Source organism: Myripristis murdjan, chromosome 12 (genome assembly GCF_902150065.1).
Source record: "Myripristis murdjan chromosome 12, fMyrMur1.1, whole genome shotgun sequence".
Lineage (NCBI taxonomy): Eukaryota > Metazoa > Chordata > Actinopteri > Holocentriformes > Holocentridae > Myripristis > Myripristis murdjan.
This window is the reverse complement of record NC_043991.1, coordinates 28,201,576-28,225,650: the sequence shown is the minus strand read 5'-3', so window position 1 is coordinate 28,225,650 and position 24,075 is coordinate 28,201,576. Positions and strand designations below refer to the sequence as shown.

The 24,075-nt window shown below is 39.5% G+C and overlaps 1 protein-coding gene across 6 annotated transcripts in view; it reads left to right on the top strand.

The window, feature by feature from the left end:
• Positions 1-24,075, top strand: part of dab2ipb (DAB2 interacting protein b) — a 204,890-nt gene that overhangs the window by 34,948 nt on the left and 145,867 nt on the right. Inside the window, exon 1 of one of the 6 annotated variants that reach the window (XM_030064953.1) lies at positions 8,989-9,008. The exons of the other annotated variants lie outside the window; for them this stretch is intronic. The gene's annotated coding sequence lies outside the window, so the exon portion shown is untranslated. Of the gene's footprint in view, positions 1-8,988; positions 9,009-24,075 lie in introns of those variants that run through there. 6 annotated transcript variants of the gene reach the window in all.

The following is a 24,075-nucleotide window of genomic DNA, read 5'->3' as shown; positions in this document are numbered from 1 at the left end:
TATGACTAGTATTTGTAAGAAATGTAGCACATGGTTGTTATGATAAAGCGGTGTGGGTGAGGTGAAATATGGAGGGCCCTTCATTGCAAACCAACACAACACTAACACCCAACTTAGTAGTTTATTTAACTAACTTGAGTCAGTGATTCTGAAATATACTGCGTAGTTTCCTAGCCAACCTGTATGCTGAATTACACAACTCGTTTTGTTTTGCGAAACTTTCTTAAGTGTTTTGCCTCCTTCTCCTGAGTCAATCTTTCTGGGTGGTATAAGTGTGGTATAATTGCTGGTTGTGTGATTTGTGTGTATTTTGCGATCTGAGAGAGCCTTGCATAGTTCTGCCATACCCTAGTAATATCAGTGGTATTCTGTAATACTATGAACAGAAGCATGCTTTCTGCAGTGACACCTTAGCAGTCTAACTGTGTCAGAGATTTGTTTGCTTAATGTGCCCATCTGTGGTTGTTGGCACCTTGTTCAGCCTTTAATAGTAGTGTTCAAGGCGATAGGTATGCTTGAGCTGGTTTGTTCCTCACCATTAGAAGTTGATTTATGTGGTTATTCGTACAGGGGACACAAGGATGCCGGGGTACTTTCACCACCTACATCATAATATGGATATAATTGCACAACGGGAAAGCACATGGATGATGACACCCATGAGGCATTTTGACAGGATATAAAAGGTTTCCCTTGTTAGCTCAAGTTATCATCCCCTTATTAACCTGTAGTTCATGGATCTTACCATTCCTCTCACTATCCACTTTGTTAAATCTGAACAATCTGACCACCGGTTGCATCACTCTCTAGTTCCATCATTTAGATGCATGAGACAATATAGGGAACAGTGCAGGCACTCTGTACTAAACTGGTGATTTTTTTCCTTATGCATTCTGAAATATCAGCTTAAGAATGTAGGAGTCCACAGGGAAGTACGGATTGTGTATAGCAGAGAATAGTCATAGATTAGCCTTAGATCAAGTGGCTTAAAAATTCTTTTCTGCCTGACTGGAGAAAGAGGAGATGTGGATGTGTGGGGGAGCTTCACACTGACATTCTGCCTTACAGGCAGATACTTAAATCCACACAGTAAGTCACTGTTAGGATGGCAAATCATGCACCATGCCATGTCCAGTGTGTTTTTTTTTTTTTTTCGTCAATTTCCTGCTAATGCATGATTCTCTGCAACACACACACACACGCACAGACACACACACACGCACAGACACACACACACACACACGCACAGACACACACACACACACACACACACACACACACAAAATACATATGGGTCATTCCATGTCATTTCAACAAATGGCCCACGGATCTCAAAAAATTCTGAAAAATTCACCAGTTGTTCCTTATTTATCCAATAGGCACACTGTAAAATTTTAGTTTTCTCGGATGGATACTTTTTGAGATATGGCCAATTTAGTGAGGGGAGTATGTTTCGATTTTGGTGCGATTTTCGCGCGTCCTTATTTTTCCTCCATTTTCAGCTGTTAATATCTCAGGAACTACACCACATAGGAAACTGCAATTTGGTACGATAATACACCTCCACCTACTCTCTCAGAATATACAGAAACATCTGTCATACATCATAACTAGTAGGCATGCCAGCCCCTCAAAAATGGAAAAAAAATTACATGGGTTTCATGGTCGACCATGTTTGGACCTTCAGAAAACAACTTTGTATTTGCCCCAGCTTCTTGATTTTTTTCAGAGCTTTGAGATACATACATGGACTGTTCAAAGCATTAATGGTTAGTCAGATATATGCATTGGTTTCTGGATGGCAGCTTCTCCAAATCCACAAAAAAGTTTTCATGTCAGATTTTCACTGGCCCATAACTGCATGTTGGAATGTCTTAAAAAATCTGATCTGTTTTAATTTAAGGTTCAAAGTTTACTCTTTCTTGGGATATAAAACATTTTTTCTTATGCAAGTTCTCACTGAATCCACATTTTTGCGAAGATTTGGGCTTTTAAAGGCTGTGGTCTTAAACTTTTGATCAGCTGATGAACAGCCTATTTCAGTTTAATGGTTGTTTGCAATAAATTGCTTACTCAATTTTTTTTTTTTGTCTCACTCCCATTTCATCTTTTTGCATTTTGAAGCTCTATTTAGAACCTTCTTAAGATCCAACAGTGCAAAATGTAAATTCTTGCAATTTTTCAAGTGGTCTTAAAATTTTGATCAGGAGTGTATGTACCTTATAATGGTTGTGCTAAAGTTTCTAGTATTATTATTTTTACTATGAATCCATGAGCTAGAGTTCGTATCAATACTATGGATGTGTCACTTGAAGACAAGTATGTTGACATGTAATAATAATAAGCATGTTAATTATCTTAATTATTGGCTTTAGTAGCAAAAATGCTAATATTACACAGCTCAAGGGCCTCTTTTATATCTTTTTGTCTTGAACCTTCTGGTTCATACTCTCAAGCAGTTCTACTCTCATTGTTGTTGATAATTGGAGGGCCGGATAATAAGAAAGCAGTGATGTCCTCTAGGCTATCTGTTCATGAATGCTGTTTTTCCCCAGCATTGATTTAGTAATGCTCTGAATGGGTTTGGTTTAAAGAAAAAAAATACTAGAGCCATTATTAAGCACAAAATGCTATTCAGAGTTGCAAAAACATGCACACTCAAATGAAATCAACAAAGAGAAGATCGTTTTATTTTTTCTCAGTATTTTGAAATGTATGCATTCCTTATATCTGCTAGGCGGAATGTAATGGGAGTGTGTGTGTGTGTGTGTGTGTGTGTGTGTGTGCAGAGAGCCACAAATGGCTGGTGGGCTGCTCTACAGTATTGTATTTTAATCATACATTAATTTGATTTGCAATTTGAAACTCATTTGACAATACAAATAACTGATGAGTCTCACTTGAGTTGTGGTCAGCACATAGGGTAACCGGGTAGTCTGTATTATGGAAAATGGGGGATATGCCTGGCAGAGATCTGCACAACACAGAGTGCACTCTTATACTTGTGAGTTATAGTTACTATAGTATAGAAGTTGATCTTGATAAGAAAAACATGGAAAATACATTATGTACTTGACCTGAACATCTTTGTTTAAGAAGATAGAGACGATGAGGCTAAAAGAATAAAAACACTGCCTTCCCCAAGACTAATTACAGGGTTTCTGCCAACTCTACCAATGAAATCGCATGTCTTTTTCATGAATATTACATAACAGAAACAAGATTTCTATGACCAGTATTTAGGAGCTTTCATGTTTGCAGGGCTGGGTTACTTTTCTGAAAATGCCGTACTGAATTTCTTAGGTCCCTGAAGTATATACTATCTTGCATGTTAGCCATCATATTTAAGATTTGTTTAGCCACAGCATTTGCTTGTAAGCTGCTCAAACACAATTACATCATATGTTCAGGTGTGTTATGGGGCAGTTTGGGTATTTTGAACTTTTGAACAAAAAAATTTTGAACAACAAACATGCTCCAATTGAATCAACAAAGTAGGGTTGAAAAACACCCATAAATACCCTTTTTTTAAAAGGATTTAAAAAGTTCAGTCTTTAGTCCATTAGCCTTACAAGTACAGGTTGTGTTTCCTCTGCTGGCAAAACAACTGACAATGACTACCTACTTTCTAGATTCTGTAGTCACGTAGGACTATTTTGGTTATGTTGGCTGACCTTATTTAGGCTACATGAACATTAATGTACAGTAATTTGGAACTGCAGCAGATACACAAGGACAGAGCAAGGACTGGTTACACAGGCATATAAATTTGTAAAATAAGTTAGAAAACATACAAAACAATATATACACATATATTAATCAAATGTGGCTGGCAGAATCTATTTGAGTTGTGAAAATTTGCCGGCATTTCCATCATACAGTAAACTGATTTAAAACAAGATTTCACAGGTGATAATGATTCCCATTTAAAGACAGCTGTCAATACCAACAGCAGGGTATAGTTAAAAAAATTAAAATTAAAAGCCATTATTTAAACAAACAAACAAGCAAAAAAAAAAAAAAAGTGAAAATGCAAACGAGATGCTTGCTGCTTATGTAGAATATGCAGTTTCTTGTGCTTTTTAGCCACCCTCACATATTCTGCACACATACTACATGTATAAGAACAAACAATGTGGTTCTGCATACAAACAAACATGCAAGCTGACCTGTGCAGACATACATGCACACAAATACTTTGTGCGTGTACGCACATACATTTGTGTGCCTTTGAGTAAGTGTATATTTCTGCTCCTAGGCAGGTCTGGGTCTGTGTTTGTATGCGGTCTTTGGGCTGCCAGATGAGCTGTGATTAGGATAGGTTATTTTTGGTTTCCCTTCCATGAGGATAACTCAGAGTGACATGTATTCCATATGTTCCATATGTTGATGTAACTCAGCATGGCGTAACCACAACACAACATGCAGTTCATATTTTGTTCAGACAACAGATGCTTGCTTGCTCAGATCTGATGATAGATCTTATCTAAATGCTTTAATGTCGTTTTTGAAGCACTGATTTCCATTGTAAAGTCAATTTTGATGCAGTGTTGTATAGTAAAGTAACTACATTTTTGGCAGTATCACAATTCCTGAAGAATACAATAGAAACCACTGAAAAGATATAGTTAAATTGATAGATAGATATATACTTTATAATCCCTAAAGGAAAGTTTGACTTGGACTACAAAGCTCGTCCCCTTGATACATAAAGGCACACAGCACCAGCAAATAGAAGGCATTAAAAATTATTCATATACAGACTATACATAGACAAAAAAAAAGAACACTACCTGAGGTATCAGTCAGCTTATGGTGTTGTCCTGCAGTACAGCCTCTGTAAGCCCTGCTTATTTTAGGCTACTGTTTAAAATCCAACAGATTCAGCCACAAAGGAATTTTTAAACCGATTCAATTTGCACCACTGAGCTCTGTATCGTCTGCCTGGTGGTAACAGCTTGTACTGAGTGTACAGAGTATGAGCTTGATCACAGAGGATTCTCTTTACCTGTTTAAGTACGAACTGCACAAACAGAGACTGAGGTTATACTGATCTTTCTCACCGATGATTTTCATCATGGTCTGAACCAACCACTTTGATTTAGAAACTTGTGTTTGTATCAGAAAACAGATGTTAGCCTCTATTACTGATTTAATGCAGGACCATGTTTGTTGAAATATGAATTGTGACTTGTCAAGTTGGCGTTTGCATTGTTTCATAGTATTACAGTATTTGTTAACATCAGGATTACGACTATTTGTGTGTTTGCCCCTATCTGTTTTGTATTTGTGTAAAGAGGTCCTTAAATTACAAGAGGCTTTGGTTTAGAGTGTAACCCTGTTTTTGAGATATGAAAACATTAAAGTATGTTTGTACAGTGACCTAGCAATAATAATGTTGTATAAAACAGATTATTTAAAGATGTAATATTAGAACAACAATCCAGATCTTACCACATCATAAATATGTATATACAGTACAGGCGAAAAGTTTGGACACACCTTCTCATTCAATGCGTTTTCTTTATTTTCATGACTATTTACATTGTAGATTCTCACTGAAGGCATCAAAACTATGAATGAACACATGTGGAGTTATGTACTTAACAAAAAAAGGTGAAATAATTGAAAACACGTTTTATAATCTAGTTTCTTCAAAATAGCCACCCTTTGCTCTGATTACTGCTTTGCACACTCTTGGCATTCTCTCAATGAGCTTCAAGAGGTAGTCACCTGAAATGGTTTTCACTTCACAGGTGTGCCTTATCAGGGTTAATTAGTGGAATTTCTTGCTTTATCAATGGGGTTGGGACCATCAGTTGTGTTGTGCAGAAGTCAGGTTACTACACAGCCGACAGCTCTATTGGACAACTGTTAAAATTCATATTATGGCAAGAACCAATCAGCTAACTAAAGAAAAACCAGTGGCCATCATTACTTTAAGAAATGAAGGTCAGTCAGTCCGGAAAATTGCAAAAACTTTAAATGTGTCCCCAAGTGGAGTTGCAAAAACCATCAAGCGCTACAACGAAACTGGCACACATGAGGACCGACCCAGGAAAGGAAGACCAAGAGTCACCTCTGCTTCTGAGGACAAGTTCATCCGAGTCACCAGCCTCAGAAATCGCAAGTTAACAGCAGCTCAGATCAGAGACCAGATAAATGCCACAGAGAGTTCTAGCAGCAGACCCATCTCTAGAACAACTGTTAAGAGGAGACTGTGCGAATCAGGCCTTCATGGTCAAATAGCTGCTAGGAAACCACTGCTAAGGAGAGGCAACAAGCAGAAGAGATTTGTTTGGGCCAAGAAACACAAGGAATGGACATTAGACCAGTGGAAATCTGTGCTTTGGTCTGATGAGTCCAAATTTGAGATCTTTGGTTCCAAGCGCCGTGTCTTTGTGAGACGCAGAAAAGGTGAACGGATGGATTCCACATGCCTGGTTCCCACTGTGAAGCATGGAGGAGGAGGTGTGATGGTGTGGGGGTGTTTTGCTGGTGACACTGTTGGGGATTTATTCAAAATTGAAGGCACACTGAACCAGCATGGCTACCACAGCATCCTGCAGCGACATGCCATGCCATCCGGTTTGCGTTTAGTTGGACAATCATTTATTTTTCAACAGTACAATGACCCCAAACACACCTCCAGGCTGTGTAAGGGCTATTTGACCAAGAAGGAGAGTGATGGAGTGCTGCGGCAGATGACCTGGCCTCCACAGTCACCGGACCTGAACCCAATGGAGATGGTTTGGGGTGAGCTGGACCGCAGAGTGAAGGCAAAGGGGCCAACAAGTGCTAAACACCTCTGGGAACTCCTTCAAGACTGTTGAAAGCTCAGACAGGAATGCCTACTGGTGACTTTAGGAGAGTTTGAAAAATTGATATGGCGGGGAAAAGAGGCTCATGGGAGAGTCATGAGAGAACCATGACCCCATCAGTTTTCTGTAACAATACTTGCATTTGAGACTATCATTTTGTAATAGTACATTAACAAACACATTGTCAGAAGGTATGAAACAAATTTAGTTTCTGAAAGGCTTTTATCCTGTTTTGGTACCTTAAGGACAAATATTGTGTTTCTCTCTCTCTCTCTCTCTCTCTCTCTCTACCCCCCCACCCCTCTGTGTGGGTGTACTTAGTGAAACACTCAGACTGAAGCCTTGGTCAGATTGATTTTTTTTTTTTACTGTGTGGGAGTCCTTAGACAGGAAGTGATGTGATGGATATATAACGAGAGGTGTATAGTACAGCTGTGTGCATGTGTTTGTGCTAGGAACATACAACACAACTGGCATGTATAAACTTTTAGATTTATCTCTAAATTTAGACCATGTGAAAAATGAAACCTCAGCCATGGTAACTATTACACACTACAGAGTTATTGTTTTTTTCATACAAAAGCATCTACACTGGTAGCAAAGTTTACATAACACTAATAAGAAGATATTTCACAAACAGAAAGAGACACTCTCCTCTGAATCCTCAATGTCAAGCAAAAGATGCAAGACACGTCAATAAACTCGTTGACGTGGGGGGGGGGGCTGCCTCTATGTGTGGTCTTGAAATTAGCACCACATCACAGCATTCATACTCAATACATTTCACCGAATTATTCATTGGTGTAGGCTCTACCTGCTCTTGTCCTTGTGTGACACAAACTCTAAATAGGTAGCATGATGAATAAAAATGACAGATGAATAGGAATCCAAAGCAAATCAATGAGTCCTCTCATCTCATCCTCTGAATGAATAGTGAGAGGCTGCTGCCTCTGTTCTTTTATACTTGTAGGTGTTAGAGACATGCTAGAGACAGAGAGTGCTGCTATGCTCACACCAGAACAAGCTAAGCTTAATTTTACTGTACTGAAAGTTTTTTCTGGATGCAAAAGTTCTTTAAAGAGGAGGTTGGGGCATAGAAGAATAGTCAAAATAATATTTTGCCATGTATAAGCATTTTGACTGGAACTGTAACAGTGTAGACAAGGCTGAATAAAATATGATTTAGGTAACTGGCCAGAGGCCAGTATCATTTTATATTGCTTGCACTCTAAATACTGTCTTTGCATACAGGAGATGCACTCCAGATATGTTTACCGTTCCCTAAGCTGTTTGATTCTTCATGAAAAATATTTGTCTAGTCTCTCTCTTTATAGTTCATAATCATAATTAGCTATCATTAGCCAGTTATTTCTTGATTCTGTGCCAGACACTTGAGTCTCTCCTGCCACTATACCACTAAATTGTGAGTTTTCATGCTTTGTCTTTACCTTGTCAATTTCAGTGAACTAGCACTCTGAGCACTTTCAAATATGGGCAGGATCTGCAGCAGCCCTGTCTTATCAAGTACTTGAGCTAGTGTAGAAAAAAGAAGTTTTATCCTTAAGGCAAAGGTTGTCAGCATATTCATCAAGGTTGTTGTGCCATGAAAAAGGTCCTGGCTACTTTTGGTGCTTTGATGTTTTTCATAAGGGCAGCTGTAAGTCTTTATGATCTGTAAAAGAAAAGACACAGAATGAGTGACATTGATCAGCGATGCAGAAATATTCAGCCGCAGAACCATCCCTCCACCCTCCACTGCTATCTCTCTCTCTCTCTCTCTCTCTCTCTCTCTCTCTCTCTCTCTCTCTCTGTACTACCACAATGTTAAAACTATGCCTCACTGTCCTCCCTCCCTCTCCTCCCCTGCTCCGGTTACTTTCACTCCCTCTCTCCTCCCTCTCCAGAGTGAAGTCAGTCAGACAGATGTAACACAACAGCAGCAGCCTGGGCTGAGCTGGCAGGCTAGGGGCAAGACCAGAGCCAGCAGCTCTGCAGACAGCACAGTGGACAGGAGGGGAAAGGAGAAGAGAGAAAACAGTAGTAGTTGTAATAGAAGTAGTGGTAGTAGTCAAAGTCAGTGGCAGAACTGACTTTGCCTCAGGATATGGGTGTGTTGACCCTTACGCTTGCCACGCTGTGAATGTATTATGGACCCTGACAACAGCACTCATCCAGAGGCACACCATGGTGAGTAAATTTTCGAGAATAGTCAGGGAAAAAAAGAAGAAATGAGAGAGTAGTTTATATGAAAAGAAAAAAAGCTTGAAAAGCTTGTTGATGAAAGTTTGGGGACCAACAGGAGAGGCAGGTCAAATGGTTTTCCTGTTAGCCTGTTAGCCTTGTGATGGGGCTTTCCATTTGGCTCTAAAGCTGTTGACTAGAGCCTCTGTGGTCAGATGAATGGGACTTTAGTCTCTGTTCTGTAGGGTGGGGGGTCAAGGAGTAGGGTGAATTACATGGCAATGTGATGAAATCAACAGCCAGCTACTTGAGGTTTTCTTTTGAGACGGTGGTCTAATAGCTTTTTCACATCATTACTTAAGGGGCATTACGAAGTTTCTGGCTTTGGCGTTGCATAGAAAGCTAAAGTTTGGTTTTGTATGTTGAATAATTGCAAATGGATGTCTCTCTGGGCTTTCTTGTCTTCAGTTTATAGCTGTTTTGTTGCAAGGTCCTTGGAGCATGCAGCTCTCCGCTTGCTCTTTGAACAAAGTAATTAACTGTGGCATATGCGAGGTCTGTGGGTGTATCGTTTCTCTTGAAAAACAATAAGTTAATTTGATGGGTATGTGCATTCCTGTATCTTTTCTGGCATGTAGTGGTAGGAACATGTGGGTGCTTATTTGAGAGACAAAGCAGCTCGAAAGAATGAAAGTGAGACAGAATGAAAAAAAAAGGGGGAGAAAGTAGGAGAAAGAGTTATGTACACAAATAAATCCAGGGGGATCTAGGCTGCTCTGAGTGTGCTCTTTCTCTTCCCCCTCATTTTCCGCTGCCTCTCTTTTTCTCCACTGCTCCAACTGTTACACCCTCAATAGATAGTTAAAAGGCAGTAGAAAAGGGTATATTATTAACTGGGCTAAGGAAGATGTTTTGTCTTCCAGCCTGGTGGAGGGACTGTGCTGTGCTGCTGATGAAGAATGTGGTTAACAGAATGAGTCAACAGAGAACATATTTCCAGGAGACGTAGTTTCTCTTTGCCAGCATCTAAGCCACACTGCTTTATGTACTGGGCTCTCTGCCACGAAAGAGGGAAAGAGAAAGAGGGAGAGAGAGAAAAAACTTCACGAAACTTCACCAGTTTTATCCATCTCCTGAGTTTAACCCTTAGCCAACAATTCATCCTAACAAAAAGATTTTCAACTTGAGCCCCTCCCCCATGCATTTAGCATTCTTAAATGCTTAATGCTTAATTAATTTACCTCTTTGCTTATGTGGTTACATGGAAACAGGGATAGTCTCATCCAAACATATGCATGCATGCACGTATTCACGCTTTCCTTTAAATCCGGCAGATTAAGCAGAGTACCTGAAAGTGACAGACATATTTATACAAGCTCAGACTTTTCCTACATCTCACATCAAACTGTGTTTTACATGTTAAACAGAGGCTGATCTACTATCTGAATCTAGCTGACACATCCAGAGAAACTATATAATACAGGAACTGCAACTGAATGTCCAGGACAACTGTCCTGTCCTGTACATAGAACAAATTACAATCTAATGTACAGTGTGGATTACCAGCGCTGGACATCCTGTTTGACGGGTTCAGATAATATTTCAACTGTACTCTCTCTTCGTATTTCTCTCTTCAGTCTTTTTTCTGCCAGTATGATGTGGACTGTAGTAGGTTAAGTACGGCTGTGGTCAACCAGAATAAATTGTTGTTGACTGAAATGTGTCCAACGCTTCAACCAGTCAATTGGTTTCAAGAAAAGTAAACAAACTAACAAACAAAAACGGGACGTTTATACGTTAAATTGTGCACTGTGGCTGATTTTGTTTGTCAAGAGTACAGTGCACTGAGTGCACGTTAACCTGCCTTTAGGCCTAAATAGATTATAAGTAAACATAAGCGAGTTGTAGTGTATTGAATCATTTTTAACCCAATTATGTTATACTGAGATGATGGCCAATATTTACCTTAAGCTTGCCGTGATACTTGCTCTTACGCTGTGGGTTAAAGTTTCTTGTTTCCAGTCCTCTTGGAATCCGGCAAACTCACCTCCTCCCTCTGAGCTAGCGGGTCAGCAGTCATATTGTAATCTCAATCTGGTTTCCAGTCCATTGTTGTTTTTGCCCTCAAAGTAACTGCTGTACTCTGCTTCAGTGTTTCACCCTCGCTCAGGTCGTCAGACATTGTCACTGTCTGAAGTGCAACTGTAGCTAAGTGGCTAACGAGCTTATGGGATGCTAAAATGCGTCCCATAATGCATTTCACCTTCCTCACGTGTATTTTGGCAAATCACAATGTTGTTCAATGGTCACATGTCTTGAAAATTATCACTTCATCTGAAATGTGCTCCGGCCTTGAAGGGAGAGGCAAGCAAAAATATATCAGGTCTGCATAGATGCTTTCTGTCCCTTCTGTCGTATTAAAGTAACACCAGTGATCGTTTGACCAACTGACCAGAAGACTACAGCCCCAAAGTGGACATGCTACCAGAAAAACTAATTAAAAAGAGGGCTCCTTAATTAGCCTAAGGATAGAATTCTTTTGATTTTTATACACAAGGCTAAGGATAGCGTTCGGGAGTGGTGGAGCACCTGTTTCTTTCTATACACAAATGTTTTGTCATGCATGTTAAACCACCATTCCTCATTACAAATAGCTATGCCTTCCATCGGGCACTGAAATTAGCACATCTACAAGCTTGTGGGAACAGAAAGAGATGAGAGGAAGGTTGAAAGAGGACAGTGAAAAGAGAGTGGCAGAAAAAAACCCTCATCCCTGGCCTTCATTGACATGTAAATAGGTCTGTGTGTTTTTGTCCTAGTTGGGGAAGGTTGAATCCCTCATGTACTGGAGGAGAAAACACAGGGGCAGTCTGTAGGTGTGTGTGTGTGTGTGTGTGTGTGTGTGTGTGTGTGTGCGCTCATACTTACTTGTGCTCATACAGTCGTACCAGAATAGTCCTTATGGGGTTGGGTATAAACTTTATTGAGATTGCATCTCTTTTCTTTTCATGGAGAGAAACAGGGGGCCTTCCCTCTCATTTTCCACCATCTTCTCTTTTTTTTGCCAAGTCAGAAGTGAATTAGGCTGTCTCACTCCACTTCTGAAATTGTCAGACTTTTTCCAGAGAGAGACAGAGCTAGAGAGCTAGAGATATGGAGGACTTTGTCCTCCATATCTCAACTTTGAATAAAATGCTCAACTTTGAATAAAATATTCATTATTGCTTTTATTGAATTTCAGTGTTGTGTGCTAGAATCTACCCATACTTTGGTGTTGAATGGTTTAGGGTAGTGCTAGATATCGATTCAAATTTCAAGAATCGATTTGATTCCGATTCACAAAATTCAGAATCTATTATCACGATTCGATCCGATATTGCCAATCCGATTCGATCCAATATTGATTTGGTTAGTTTTATTAAAAAGTATTTTGTCATACTTGTATTATATTGTGTCATTTGACAACAAATTAATAAAGGTATTGATAATTAAAATGGCTGTAAGACTGGTGAAAATGGCTAGGACCAATCCCCCTCCCACAAGTGCTATCACACTAACAGATCCAGGGCAACCAAGAGAGGGCTACACCTGTAGCAATTGATTGCTATTAGGACAGTAACCTGGTGCATTTAAATCACATTGAGAATTCACTCAAAAGCTGTTGCTCTTGGATACAAATGTACTTTTATTTTTTGATTTGCATTGCCATTTGTCTCTTCTTTGCCTTTTGGACTCGCACGGTGCCGGTGCAGTTGTTGTAATGTTTTTTTCTTGGAGGTGCAGGTGAAACGACTGGAGGGGTTGTGCCACCCAGATTTGCTTCCCTCCGTGTGATTTCCCCAGACATACATTCATATTCCACACAAAAACAGCATTTCATTCAAATTATGTCAAATTCCGCGATATTCCGTGTTAAAAATAGATTCCGTTTTATTTGGCTAATTCTGCGATTCCGGCCGCGATTCCGTGATCGCTGAAATTATAGGGCCCTACTAGTAGAGCTACTAGCGTGACCGCTACTGTTCGAAGATATATATATATAGGGTGTGTAAGTTTATGCACTGTAATGCCAGATCATGCGTTTTAATCTTTTAATCTAGTTTCAAGAGGGGCAACACAAACGTGCCCCAGACCTTGTGGTGAAGTGACATTCATTCTGGTGTGCAAGCTTTCTTCATGCTATAGGTTGCAGCCTTGGCAGATATGTCTAAAAGGTTTAGAGATTTAGGCCATCTCCACACAAAGCCAGCTCAATCTGAAATGCTGTTTTGCCCTTCCGTCAACACTACACCGCAAGAGCATTTTCACACCGTTTTCCAAAAGCCCCCCGTCCACACTGAGATGCCCAAAAATGCATGAAGTCCCATATTATACATATGTGCGCCAATGTAATTTCTGCTTTACAATGTGAAACGTGGAAGCATAACATAGCGATGTTACATTATTGTTTTCAGAAACCTCCATCTTCCCCATCCACTCGGATACACAAGGCCCATGTTTTCAGATTTACACACCTTACACAAGTTCCATTTTCACAAGCAGGAAATGCTGGCTTAGTGTGGATAGAAGGCCAAAATGGAGAAAAAAAGATGCATTTTCACATTTACCCAGCTTGGACATGGCCTGATAAGGGCATGATGTTTGAGCTGTTCTCCATTTAGTTTGTGTGCGCGTGCCCATGTTCATATTTGTAGGACAAGAATGGCAAAATTTTGATGGTCGTAATACGTAATAGACTGCATATTAAATAAAAAAATGTATTGTTTAGTAGCTATAATATGTAAAGAAAAATCTTTTAAAGTCTGAAATCTATAATAATGGTTTTCAAAAGCTTTGATCATATAGCGCCATAGTGGAGAAACATGGAGAGCATATATTCCTCCTGGTAAACCCAGCCATACATGTAAAAGCACATAATCAACTGATACAGGCTTTATTATTCAATCTGTCCTTGAAGCTGCTCTCAACAAGCGTTTTATGTAAAAAATAAATGAATAAAAATTACTCATCAGTCTAAATCACAACAGACTCCAACACAGAAAAGCCTCTGATCCATCCTAACTGAGATACCATAGACTCACTAGATCTGTCCAAATTGTTATGGTGTCAAGTATAGTCACTAATCGCTATACAATGTCAGTGAAAAATCTAATTCAAAAAGTAAAATGTTGTTCCAGAGAAAACTGGTGTCACCCTTCACCACCTCTGCCCCACTGATCAGTAAGAAGACGATATTCATGTCTATGGAGTGTGCAGTTAAATGACATCACACTGAATAATTTATGGATTTTAAATTTCAAACTGTTACCTTTCACCACTACTGTGCAAAATTACCTTGTGCAGCTTTAAGGTAGTGATACGTGGAGTCTTTTTTCCTCTATTTGGATTCTTAACCCGTGTTTCTTATAATTTATTGTAGCATTATTAGAAGCATCTGTGGATACATGGTCAAGCCTGCTTTAGAAGTTTTCATTATAGTTCTCACAGAGGCCAGGGCAATTGACAATTTATAGTGGCATAATTACATACACATGTTGCTATGTAAAATAATGCCAGAGGTATAGTACAGGTTGTTATGGTGAGGGTGCTAGCTTTGTTGACTTCTGGTTTGTGGATTAGCTAAGATATTAAACTGGAGTGAAAACAAACATTTTTTTGTCAAAGAATGCAGAAGGTGTTTCATAGATCCTTTGTATCTATACGAATTAATATTGTCTTTGTCATCTGATGCTAACACAGGAGCAGTGAGAGGACACATTAGAGAAGAGAACTATTTTTATATTTTGGAATGGGTGATGATGAACAATTGTAATAATAATATTACTATTAATATTATTATTATTATTATTATTATTATTATATAACTATTTTTTAACTGTTAAGTAGTATAGCAGGAGATTTTTTGTTAAACACCAAACAAAAGATACCTTGTGAGAGCTGTAACAGTTACTGCACAAAGACAGTACTGTGGTAACAGAGTATTGGCTTTTCTTTTTTTCATAGTGAACAATACAGTAAATATGCACTATAGATTGTGCTGACCAAACTGAAATATGCTTTTTATGAATCATGTGTCATCTCTTCTACTGTAGCCCAACTCTGGCTAGATTACTTCGTCACAGCTATTTTGTGATAATGCAACAAAGTTTCATTGAGTCGGAATTAGCTGGTGTTACAGCAAAATTTCAGTTTAAGTTGTGCTTCAGAAAACTTAATACTGATATGACTGTAGTAACAAACAATCCTTTGATTTGCAATGGTAGCAAATTTTGCATGCTGTTGGTGTAGGGAGAAATGCATGTGTGTGCTTGCATTTGTTTGTGACTGACATCAGTATACTTCCTTTAAATTTAAATATGCTACATTTTTAAACTACAAAAATGTAGTTTTACTTCAAAACAAGTAAAACATCAGCTTAGTAAATAATTTATGTACACACATATACACAGTGTATAATAACTTGAGGGAGCTATTTTGCTACGCTGTCCGTACCTGCTGAGTAGTGTTTACTAGCTGCTAATTGCTTCCCAGATGGCTCCCATCCAAAATCCCCAGCAGAAGTGTCTCCCCTGATTTTGTCTGTGGTGAAAGAGAAAGAGGCTTATATTCTTGTCTAAGTGCTCTAAATATCATTTAACAGGCCAAAATATAATCTTAATGTCTGTTTAACCACAACGACACTTATATAGTAACTCTGTTCTGTTCTCAACACCCTGGCGAGTGCCATCTTTAAGCATTATTGTTTTGTCCATCTGTTACATGTAACACATTGATTGCTGTGGAATCTTACATAAAGACCTTGTAGGTTTAGCATAAGTGCACATAAATCAAAAAATAAATGTCCACATAAAGTGGTAATAGCCACATTTGAATACAGGTATGAATTAGAGTTCTCATATTCTGCCCGAACCCGACCCGACCCGACCCGACCCGACATTTTCGGGCCTAAAATTTACGTGAATTGGGCGGGTCGGGTCGGGCTTCGGGTTCTGTGGGAGATTTTTTTTTTTTTTTTAAAATAAAAAAATAGAATTATGTGTTCTGTTATTGATTATGACGTTTTATTTTTATGTGACTGGTGGAGAGAGTGAGAGACTGGATTGGATTTGGAGGCTAAACTTTCAGTGACAGACAGACAACCAGCTGTGCGAGCGCAGCGCAAACAAGTGAGAGAGAGTTGCAGCAGTATCCCGCTGTGCTGGCAGACTCGGCAGCAGGGACGGTTTTTGCTATGGGCAGTACAACTGCCCAAGGCGCAATCTACTTGGGGGCGCACGAGAAAAAAAAAAATCTCCAGTTTTCTAGACTACCGTATTGACCCGCACATGCCGCGGCACCATAAGTCGGCATCAGGCGGGCCGGACGCGGCACCGTCCGATACCGCGCCCACCCGTCAGGTCTGCCGGGGAGCTGCCTCATGCTGGCCGGTGCCGCGGCCGGCTCGCCTGATACCGACTGATGGTGCCCCGGTGCTGCGGCCGACCGGCTCTGCTAAATAATGGCGAATTTGGCGATTTTTTTTTTCGGGCTTTATCGGGCTGTCGGGCCTAAAGTTCGGCTAATTAGTCGGGTCGGGTCGGGCCTCGGGCTGGCCCAGTCAGGCCCGGGTCGGGTCGGGTCTTAATTTTCAGGCCCGATGAGAACTCTAGTATGAATACAGATTTTTTAAAAAATGCATGCAAGAGATGCAGATACAGATGATGACTTTGCTTTACATCCTTCATGTCAGGTCACCCAGTTGTGAAGAGGAGCAGACAAATGTTTAGGCTATGCTATGCTTGAATAGGCAATCAGGGAACTAGCTGTGAAGTTTACAGTATGTGCACCATTGTTAATTTGCTGTTAGTAAAATAAATTGAAAGCAACATCAGAACTCAGTTGATCCAGTACCATTTCAGAGAGACGTGTATACATTAACATGGTAGCTTAAATAACAGACTGTGATGGTGACAGTTAACTGAAACACCATTCATTTCCTCCATAGAGATATTTCTTTTGATCTGATAAGTACATATTTGGGAAAAAGTTTGTGTTCTGGCCTACCGTAGACTTCCATGGTGTGTTTACTTGCCTCATCTCTGCAGCATAACCTAAGTGTGTGTGTTTTTACATTTGACACTTTTTTGCTTTTGATGTAATGCACTGTAAGAGTTTTATTTTGAGACCTACAAAGTAAATGTTAAAGAATGAAAGAACACAATAAATACTGCATTTGGTAATTGTACTGTATCAAAATTCTGAATTGAAGTCAGAACTGCATTTTCATGTGTTTTGACACACATTAGAGTAAGAATATAAAGCAGGTTGTTAAAAGATTCATAGTTGTAAAGTCTGCACAGAAGATGGCATGTGAAATGTTGATGAAAAACTCAAAACTGATGTGGTGGCAATGGATATAAATAACACTAGAGCTGCACAGCCAGGCTACAACCTCAGAGAGCTAACTTGTGGCCAGCAGCAGCAGTGGCACAACTCCATTTGGCCCCATTTGTTAGACAGACTCCCTGATGGGAGAGCCACCGTCAGTCAACACAACACAGGGGTGGAAGAAAGGATGGAGGGATGAGAAACCAAGCAAATGCACTACAGAGTAAATGAGATAATATTGAGGAAAGATAAGTAAAATAGATTATATGCATGAATGTAAAGCATTTCTTTGTGTGCATTTAACATGTAAGTAAGTAAAGTTTATTTCTGTAGCACCTTTGAAAGACAGAGTCATAAAGTGCTTCACACAATGATTGGAAAAATGGTAGTGGTGTTTGTATGCACGTGTGTGTGTGTGTGTGTGTGTGTGTGTGTGTGTGTCCATGCTGTGTTTTAGTGTGGCAGTGTGTGATGTGTGTCTAAGCTGAAGTGACTGCAAGGGACAGAAACTGAGCCAAACGCAGCCATGAGCTTGTTACACGCTCCCATCAAATTTATGTTGGAAATGTGCTTTTCACATCTTTGTAAATCTTATGTAAATGTGCTAGCTCCACACAGAGTGCTTGGAAGAGTGAGTGGAGAGGGAATGAGCTGAGGAAAGAGAATTGGAAAATATATAATGAGATGTTAAATGAGAGCGGGAAAGTGAGAGAATGAATACCAGCACACTGGTAAGCCATTTCCTGGGAGATTCTAATCAAAGAGGGATACTGGAATCACAAGACAAACTGATCTTAATCAGTGTTTTGTTTATCCTTCCCTATTGTTTGTGTGGTTTACACATGGGGTGGATCTAGTGTGGCCCACAGGGGTATTATTACAGTACCACCATTGGTGGGAAAAAGGACTCTATGCAGCCTAAAATTAGAGCCTTGGAACAACAGCAGCATATCAAACTTGGAGTGGATTATTCTGTTCTTTCTGCTACAGCCAGGACAAGTAAACTATCTTTAACCCGTGATGATCATCTTATACTGCAACATGTTAATGTATACTGTGTACTCATATTAAACTGTATGTTGTTGCCATTAAAACCTTGTATATGGCAAAAGTCAACTTTCCAGAAACAAAGAAAAACAGCTTTCCTACCATTTTTGACCACCATGCATTTTTCAGTTTATCTAGTGGGTTTTGAGAAGGTTTCAGTCGGCCAAAGGCTAATAGAATTTTCTGAGTGCATAAGACCATGTAATCCTTCAAGCAAAGTTGAACCATGAAAATAGTTAAAATTGATCTTTTAGGTTTTCAAATTATGACAGCAATATACTATCAGCACAAAAACATGTCTAAAGTACAATCCATCAAAACACGATCAACACAAGTAAAATGGATGAAAGGATTTCAACAGTATTTCATCATACTGTATTTGTATCTCTGTGTATCTCTGTGCATTTCAACAAATTTTTCTCGAAATGGGTAGAATGACATGGGTTTTTCAAGATCAAGAAAAGTCTTAAAAGTTGAACTGCAGTAAATGGCACCCACAGCATATTTATTTTCATTCACTGAGAAAAAAAGGATTTGCTGTCCATCAAAATTCTTGTTTTTATCAATATTTTTATACGAAGGCTTGACACGGTCTGAATATAAGTTAGAAGTACCAGTTAGTCCTTCAGCCAGCTTTCGTTAACTCTCTGAATAGTCAGATTTATAGATACAAGGACAGCGTTTAGGCCTTCTTAAAGAATGTCTATAAGCTCTGTCAAAGCTCTAAATCAGCCTTGTCACTAAAACAGATGTGTGTCCAAATCTTATTGGAGAAGGTTTACATTAGCAGCTATTGGACCGCAGAATAGGTAGCTTGAGCTGTTGTAGTTTGAATTCCCATTGGAATTCTTGTGGAAAAAGCACTTGTTGCAGACATTGGTGTAGGAGTGGGCTGACCCCACAATACAAGTGGCTTGTCTCTTCAACAGCAGCTGGCGGCATTCCTGAGTGTCTCATGTCCAACTCTCCTTAGGATTTATAAATTATTGCTCTTTACCTGGCCTTACAGGCCAATCTCTGGGATCATGTGCCAGGCATTCTGCTCTGACTCAGCTTTCTCAGTCATTAGTGAAGCCTACTACAGGAACTGAAACTTGTTAATGCATTAGTTTTTGCCTCAGCACAAGAGGCTTATATTCTTTGAGCATCCAAGCACTCGAGAGGATGGAATCAGAGAATGACTCATCACTGCAGATAAGTAGGACAGTCTAACATTAGAGAAACACGTAGTGTTTGTTGTCTGACTCCTTAGTGGTTGTGTGTGTGTGTGTGTGTGTGTGGGTGTGTGGGTGTGTGTGTGTGTGTGTGTGTGTGTGTGTGTGTGTGTGTGTGTGTGCGTGCGTGCATGCGTGCATGCGTGCATTCTTGGTGGATGGCTGCCTTGTCACTGTGGAGAAGCTCACTTGCGCTTCTCCACAGTGTCTCATGTCTCCTGTCTTAAGCTCCTGTCTGGGTCACCCATATGTGCATGGTCAAGGGGGCGGTTCCTGTCCATATGTGGCCCAAGAGGCTCTCAACAGTGGATGATGGTGACTGGCCAAGGTGGAGCAGTACAGCAGTAGTGATGGTGGAGCAGCAAGAGACCATGGCTAGTCTCTTTCAGTTTGCCATCTGGAGCAAATAGTAGTTCACTGCCACCACCGTCTTTACACATGAAGTCAGATGGGTTAGCCATGTTGCCAGAAAGCTGGACAATCAACTGCCCAAACATATTCTGGGCTCACAAGTACTTGCAGGACATAAAGGACAGACAAAGATCTGTAATAACAGCATTGGAGCCAACCTCCAGAAACTTCACCAGCACAAGACAGTCCTGCTTGGAGACCTACTGTCCATAAAGGAGCTGAACTTCATGAACCAAAACTTCATAAATGGGATGGGATGTCTATTGTGATTCTGTAATTATTACACTTTGGTAAGTTTTGTGATTTGATACTGTGCAGTTTTGGGCAAAGATAAGGACTTAATTTTACAGTTATTGTTACTAATGTAGAGATATGAGAAAATTGTAAAAAAAAAAAAAAAAAATAATAATAATAAATAATTGATTAAATTATCTATGTAAAATAAATTTCAAATAGAACAATTATAAGGATGCCACATACTATATGAATGTATTTTCTGTAAATTTTATTCATCTATGTGTTGTAATTAAATTGTAATTTATTTTTCATTTAGTTTTTAAAATTATATTATAAAAATGATTTAAATTAAGGACAGGGTATTGATTCAGGGTCAGAATGGTGTTTAAAAAAATCGTCCAAAAAAAGAAAAATCACAATTTGTTAATTATTATTCCCCATACCTATACCTACTACCAACAGCCCCACTCTTTCATACCAATGCTGAAAAAGTCCGTGGTTCAAGGACTGGCCTCTTCAGCCACCTATAGACCCGCTGCAAGGACTCACCAGGTTGACAGTCATACTTAACGTCATAAAACTGCTGATGATGATGATGATTGTGTGTGTGTGTGTGTGTGTGTGTGTGTGTGTGTGTGAGACGCTGTGTGAGACTAATTAAAAGTGATGGATAGATGACACTGATCCAAGATTACTGTCCTCTCCTTTTCATGTTTGGACACTTTAGGTCACAGTCAGTGATTTACATGAGAGGGACGTGTACGTTTCTTGAGGGCCTGTAGTAAACCCACAATAAAGACATTTACCTATGTGTAATAATTTATCAATCAATTTATCATCATGAGAGTGATGGTGTCCTGCTCAGTAGTCTGCATGTTTTGCTCAGAATATAGAGCAGAAGACAAGGGAAATGGGTTTAAAGCTCGGGTAGTCAGTTTTCTAGTAATGAAAAACAAACAACAACAACAAATAAAACTCTGCCCCCTTCCCTTTCTGTCCAGTGCCCCTCCCAGCAGACAAACACATGCATATACCAGGAAATGTCAAAGTGAGACTTGTGAAGCTTGTATAGTAGCTAATAATCTATCCATGTATAAAACTTTTCAGCGAATCTCTTGGTTACACTAATATTGTTCATGTAGAGCAGCCATGTCAAGCTGGTCTTTTTAATTTTCTGAAAATAAAACACTTACATGGGGGCCTGCAAACTAGTCAGGGCAGGGCAGACGCAAATTTATCGTGTACATGCGTTTCTGCATTTGTAGAACAGCCCATAGGAATGCCCTCTCTCTGAAATGACCTGTGATTGGCTAAAGTCTCCCGTCACAGCGTAGATTTCCTAAAGCCTGAATACAGAGCCAAGAGGAGATGCAGAAGACCACATTAATTACAGTATACTGAAAGGTTAATTTTTGCCCAATGACACCCCCAAAAAAAGAAAACAAACAAAAAGACTGCCCTCTCCAGCTTTAATTCCACATATGCGGAATTAACAAAGACAGAGAGAGCGCTGTGCACTCAGACCTAGAATTTTTAAGATGCAGCAGCAGCAGCAGAAACATGCAAATGTTAAACACCCACTGCCATTAATGTTCCAACCATTTTTCAACATGACATCTTCATTTGTTTTTGATTATATGAGCCAGAGCACACCAGCACATGAATGCCATGAGCTTGAGTTCTCTGTGGGTTTGGAGAATCTGCGATGCAAATACATGCCGGCATCAAGTCATGCGAGAAAACAGCAAGGCAAGGCAGAGAGGCATTAGAGTTTACTTGTGTGTGCTGCTGATCTGCTCGTGACATTCAAACAATGATTAGTTCTTTGATTTATCATCTCCTTTATGCAAGAGTAATCAAACCCTATCTCACTCTCACTTTATTCGAGGTGAAGCTTGATGTGCTTAATAAAGATCTCTCCAGGGTGATGACATATCTCTCTTGACTATAACCGTTGTCCAGGGGAGCCAGGCTGTGAGATTTGTTGTTGAAAGTGAGACATGAGGTTAGGAGCTGAGACTAAGCTTTCCTGCCTCACATTCCCTGCATGATGGAAAATCCATACTGCCCGTCTTTCTCAAGTTGGATGGAAATCCAAAAAGCTGTAGCTGAATGAATCATAATGTTGCTATTGGACATTTCAGTCGGGAAACACTTGTGATAAATATTAAAACATTTTTTATAACAAATGGTTATGCAGTTATACTCGGTGCCAAAGACCCTGCTTTTGATAGTGCTCTTACACATATCCAAACATCCAGATGCACAAATCAACATAACACTAAAACGAAATGATAATACACAATTGGGAACACCTGCAATGGAATAACACCACTACAAGAGGTGTTTGGGCTTTAATAACCACAGGCTAAACTGCAGTTTTCCCTGTTTGATTGTGATTACTGCCTGTTGTGGATCAGTTGGCAGCCATGGTGGCATGCATGTCTTCTTTACTACTCCAAATACTGCAATATTAAAATATTTTGAGTGTCATAATCTGTTTTATGTTTGAATAATGAGTATAAATTGGAAATGGAACTCCTCACTTCTGAACTGTTGCTGCTCATCCAGTTTATTCTGTATTCTTCAATAATATATCTCTTGTTTCTGTCAGGACACAGAGACCCAATGTAAAAGTGAATCCTTGTGTGTGTATATGACCTCTGAGACCATTTTGACTTTCCAATACTGACAGTGAACGAACAACTACGATTTACAAACACATTTTACATGCACAAATGGATGCACATCACCGTGCTAGGTAGAATGCATGCAAACAGCTTTTCACACATTCTTGAACATAAATGTACACAAATACACATAAAAACAAAACTCACAGTGGGTTCAGTAAGATAGAAGGGGAGACAAACAGAGATAAAAGGAGAGGTGTGTTGGACTTGTCTGTAGGAACTGACATCACTGGTTCTCTTTTTGTCCTGGTGTAACTCTATAGGTCACATACCAATGTCCTCTCTCTCTCTCGCTCTGTCTTCTCAGCTTTCGGGTTCATTGTCTTTCTCTTTTTCACTCTGTTTCTCCAATATTTTTCTTTTGCATCTGTTCTTACCAAATCACTGAAGTCAGAGGCAGTGATTTGTGGTAACTGTTGGGTCTAGGTAGAATTAGCAGTCAAATTTATAGACTTTGGTCTTGACTAACTAAAGCATGACATGATTTAATCCAAGTCTGCCAACTTTGAGTGACAAAAACAAACATTACAAAATGTCCTGTGGAAACTGATGGTTGTTGGAGATTATTTCTGTTCATCAGCATGGGTTTTGTGTTAGAAAATCACTTATGGTCAGTCAGTTTTTACTTAATGAATTATGATTGAAATGATGATTTGTTTGAAAAAAAAAAAAAAAAAAAATGCCTGACTGTCCATAACAGGCCTCATTCCATACATATCTTAGACTAAGCAGCAACCTCTATGCTGCAAAATAATTTGATCATGATTAAGTTTAATGCAGTAAGGTCAACATTTTGCTGACAATGGCGGCGGTAAAATGGGAATATAGTGCACCATACACTTTGGCTTACTGCGCACTATATTTTTCTGCCTCTCACTTTTCAACTTCAGCCACTCACCATCTTATTTTTATGGCACATCAGGCAGCACAAGGCCCAGTCTACCTGTGAACACCTGTGAATATTTGTCTCACTCATTCCAAGACTCAGTATTTGGCACATGTGACCAGCTTGTAAAGCACAAGGGCACTGCACTCTCTGGTATGAACAGATGCTCAGAGAAAGTTGAAAATCAGCCCCATAATAGTATATAAATGCTGGAAAAATGG